The sequence below is a fragment of the Pyrgilauda ruficollis genome, unplaced genomic scaffold (genome assembly GCF_017590135.1).
Source record: "Pyrgilauda ruficollis isolate IOZ18807 unplaced genomic scaffold, ASM1759013v1 scaffold474, whole genome shotgun sequence".
In the NCBI taxonomy this organism is placed as follows: Eukaryota; Metazoa; Chordata; class Aves; order Passeriformes; family Passeridae; genus Pyrgilauda; species Pyrgilauda ruficollis.
This window is the reverse complement of record NW_024526311.1, coordinates 5,960-10,278: the sequence shown is the minus strand read 5'-3', so window position 1 is coordinate 10,278 and position 4,319 is coordinate 5,960. Positions and strand designations below refer to the sequence as shown.

Sequence of the window (4,319 nt, the reverse complement as noted above, 5' to 3'; positions counted from 1 at the left end):
CCCCCCCCCTTCCCAGGTGGGACTTCTGGTCATCCGGCCACTCAGGAGCTGGGTTAGGCAGAGTGGAGCACTGCCTCCGGTGTGGCCAATGACTGACAGACACTGTGGGTCTGGGATGCCTAGAGCTGGGGAGTGTGGGGCAGGACACTCTCGCCAGAGCAAGGCCTGACCTGCCCTCTCCCACAACAAACATGCATAATTTTTGCTATAATCTCTTAGTACTGGGTAGTTCGTTAAAAATTATCTTTTTTTTTTTTGGTCAGGACTTCCACACCAGTAGTTTCCATATCCAAATATGGTTAAACTTACCTCTTTTCCTGTCACAGTACAGCCGGTCTGTAGCTGGACAAGATAAATCTGGCCATAACATAAATCCAATTTGGCTCGCCTAGTTCAGAAGTACACAAGTCCCTGAGTGAGCAATCATAGGATAAATCTGAACTCAAACAGGGACCTAAGCCAATCACGTTCAATAGTTAGGCTGCCTTGCCTTTTGTAGTCTGTAATTTTACAGGTCCAGGTATTGTTCTAACCCAAACAAATGTACCTGTTACTGATAACCACCCTTATCCTTCTCACCAACCAGGTTTCAGGGCCATCCCCGGGACCCATACCCAGGGAAAGAGGAAAAAGTCAGTGTGCACCATGGGAAAATTACATTTAGTAATAATTCTACTACATAGTAGTCTGGATTGCTTCAGGGGTGGGGGTCAAAATATAACAAAATTCGAGTCATTCCAACCTCCTCAGCATATCATTTCAGTCAGGGTCCTGTGTTTGGACCAAATACCTTTCCAACTTTGCCAAACCCTTCATTGGTTTTCACACCCAGAATCTTGCTGCTTCTCTTTTGTCAGGTTAACCAGTCATGCCTTCTTCATCTACAGCCGTAGAGAACTTTCCAGCTATCACTTCAGATTTTCCGTTAGCCCCTTTTCTCCCTCATTCCAGGGGTCACCAACAGTTCGACATCCTCTTCTTCTGCATAATCATGCTTTACACATTGTTTACTGTTTCTACATGTGCTTCCCTCGGTATAGTAATTTTATGCTTTGCTCTGAGGAGATAGGAAGAGGTATACAAATTTGATTCCATAATCATCTGAAAACCTAAGGTAAATTTAGGGAGGAATCTTCTCTACCCACTGTGGCAACCAGAGAGAAAGCACATCATGAAACATTGCTTGCAACCAACTTTTATAAAACATGTACAAACATAAATATCTTTAAACTATCAGGATAAAAACATGTAAACAATCGATGCAGCAAAAAACAGCAACTCTTCAGTCCTGTTGTCACTTTATCCTCTCATGGAACACCTCTTCTCTTGGAATAGTGGAAGAGGAGAGAAAAAGAAAACTCGATCCCACTTGGACCGGTCTTAAAAAGAAAGGACCATCCATCTGTTGGTATTTTGTGTTTTCTACCATAGGCACCTCTGGCCTTTAATCCGGAATGATTTTGTCAATTCTGTTCCTTGCCTCTAGTGGCAGACAAGGCTCTATACTCACTTATACTAGAAGGTGGCAGTGTAGGAGCATTTTGGAAAGATTTGCTGAGAATACAGGGCAACTGAATTTCCATTTATTTTCAGGGAGCCTTTTAGGATATTTGGATTTGCCACCCTCCTCCAGTTCACTTATTGAGGGCAACACCGAGAGTTTATTTTCTTGGTCTCGATCCTTAAAGTTTGTAATAAATAACAATAACATGGGAGAAGGCTGATGGGGCACCAGCTGTTTCTTGTGCATTGGTTGAAAACCAGCCACCTCCCACACTTTCCTGTTAATTTTAGCACATTTTGGAGTGGGGAGAGGGATGGGTTCTCCCCCCTCCAACAAGTCCAAATTTTCACACAACAGATTGCTCCCTGGGCAAGAGACCAGGGCTCTTCACCATGTTCTTCCTCCTCAGCAAGCTTTATTTCATTCACCCCCATTAGTGAAATTCTCAAAGCATTCTCTGTTTTGTTTTCTTTTCTCTTCCCACATAACCAAATCTGGTGCAGAGTGAGATACATTACCACGGGCTCCACCTTAGGGTAAACAAATTCCATATTTTCAAGAAGGCAGAACTTGGGGGGAGGAGGGGGTTGGCTTTGCTGAGTTAAACCCCTCCTCCAGGGAGTGGAGGATGGTGACATCATGTTTGGGGAGGCCCACCTCCTCCTCCAAGCAGAAAAACCCTGGTACATTCTCCACATTTTCCCCAGCAGTGTTAATGTGCAAATATAAAGCTCTTTGTCTCTGGATGAGCTCCTTCAGACAAAGTTTTTCAGGTTTGGGGCTAACTTCTGTGCATTCACTTCTCAGTCCGCCCTGAGGCAGGCTATTGTTTCAGCCTCCTAGGCAATTTGTAACTCAATTAGCTCTTTCTGTATCTACTGGGCAACATATTTCTCTCTTTTTGCAGCTCTGAGTCCAGCCTCCACCCATATGGATACCAGACCTTTTTCCTTACTATGGTTTTTTTGTCTTTTCTTTTGCCAAAATTCGGATTTTCTCAGCAACTTACTGCAGATAGTGCCCGATTTCCTCACCCCACATCTCCTGTTTGGGGCTGGACAAGCTTTCTAAGCTTTTAGTAACTCTACCAGTGCAGAGCAGTTAAGGACAATTTTTGCCCGTGTTTCCATTCCTTTTCTGATGGAGAATATTGGTTTTGACCAAAAATTAATTTCTCCTTTATTCCATGACTGGCGGTTATCTCCATATAAAATACCTCTTCATCTCCTCAAGAGTACCCTTCTTCACTGCGCCAATTAAAATGCAAGGCCCCAAAAACTCACTCCATGAGACTCTTAAAAGGGCTTTTGTGGCATTCACATTCTCTGTTCAGAGACAGACATAATTCTCTCTCTCAGGATTTTTCCTGGAGAAGCACAGAGGGAAAACAATTTTTATCTCTGCTTGCTGCTCCTGGTGTTTTGCACATGTGGAATGTGTTGGGAAGGTTGTTTACCTGAAGGAATTTGATAATTGGATTCTGGTGGAGATTGTTTATTTTAATTAGCCTATCAGGTCCAAGCTGTGTGGACTGTCAGTCTGCAGACAGTCACGAGTTTTTCAGTTAGTAATAACTATGATATAGTATAGTATAGTATAGTATCTCTCTTTAATATAGTTGTAATGTAATATAGTATAGTTTTAATAAAGCGAGTGTTCAGCATTCCGAAGCTTTGGAGTCAGATACCAATCATTCCCTGCCTCAGGGGTCGCCTTGTATTCGATAGGCTTTCAGGTTTTTTTTATGTACTCTGAGTTAGATGCAAGGGAGAAATACCAACAAGATAATTTTTAGTAAATAGTTTAAACTCCAGTCATATTCTAAAGTGGGTGCCTTGCTTTTATTTTTCAAGTCTGGTTAATTATGTTAGTGTAATAGATGAGTAATATAATAGTTGGCTCTCATAATTAAAAGATACATATTATGTAGATGTATAGTAATGTTATTGTAATATGTCCCCCCCATAGACCCCTTTCCCCCTTGTAATAGCCTTAGTAGTCAAGACATTTAGAGAAGGCTGGCTTGTTACCAGGAGGCGCAGCGTAACAACACCTGACCTCCAATCAAGATGTAAGAAAGTAATCTCCACCAATAGATGGCAGAGAAGGAGTTGACTGACAAAACTTTGGGAGGGGCTAAGGATATAAAAGGCAGAGCATCCATTTTGTAGACAAGCACGTGGCTGGTAGTCATGGGGGCTCCCAGTGCTGAAAATGTTTTCCTTATTCAGTCCTTTGTTGTAAGTTTTTGTTAAGGTTTAATAAACCTTTCAAATTTTGAAAGTGAGCAGTCGTTTCTCACAAATGGGGGTTCCTGCCGGGAGATAAAACCTCTTCTCCATGGCCTAGGAGATTTTGGATGAATAGCACACCCCTGCCGATTTTGGCAGATTGAACGACCTCTCCTGTGACCATTGGTGATTGCAGGTTGGCACCCCAGAGACAACAAAGACTGGATAATGAAAAAGAAGAGGGGGAAGAAGAGGAAAAGCCCCTGAAGACTGCAGATCTAGAGGATTGTGAGTACTAGTGTAAGAGCTGAGAGTATGCTTGGGGTGGGTATGAGACTTAGAAAATCCTCATAACTATTTTTGGCCACATTGTAATTTCCGTCATCCTAATGTATAAAAGTCAGCTTCAGACAATACATGGGACCAGTCCTGGTCTCTTGAAGCTTTAAGATATGGACGTCAGAAGAAAAATGACGGTGGGACGTGTGGGGGGAGGAGAGCGGGGAACCTGTGGCTGGTGGGACGCATGGGGAAGAGGGAGTGAGAAGCTACAGGCAGGATGTGTAGAAGAGGAAAGCGGGGAC

The 4,319-nt window shown here is 43.0% G+C and overlaps 1 long non-coding RNA gene across 1 annotated transcript in view; it reads left to right on the top strand.

Annotated features, from left to right (window-relative positions):
• LOC121359865 overlaps positions 1–4,024 on the top strand; it is a 24,355-nt gene extending 20,331 nt beyond the window's left edge. Inside the window, exon 3 of the long non-coding RNA XR_005956100.1 lies at positions 3,932–4,024. This is a non-coding gene — a long non-coding RNA (uncharacterized LOC121359865). The remainder of the gene's footprint in view (positions 1–3,931) is intronic.
• The last annotated feature ends 295 nt before the right edge of the window (positions 4,025–4,319 follow it).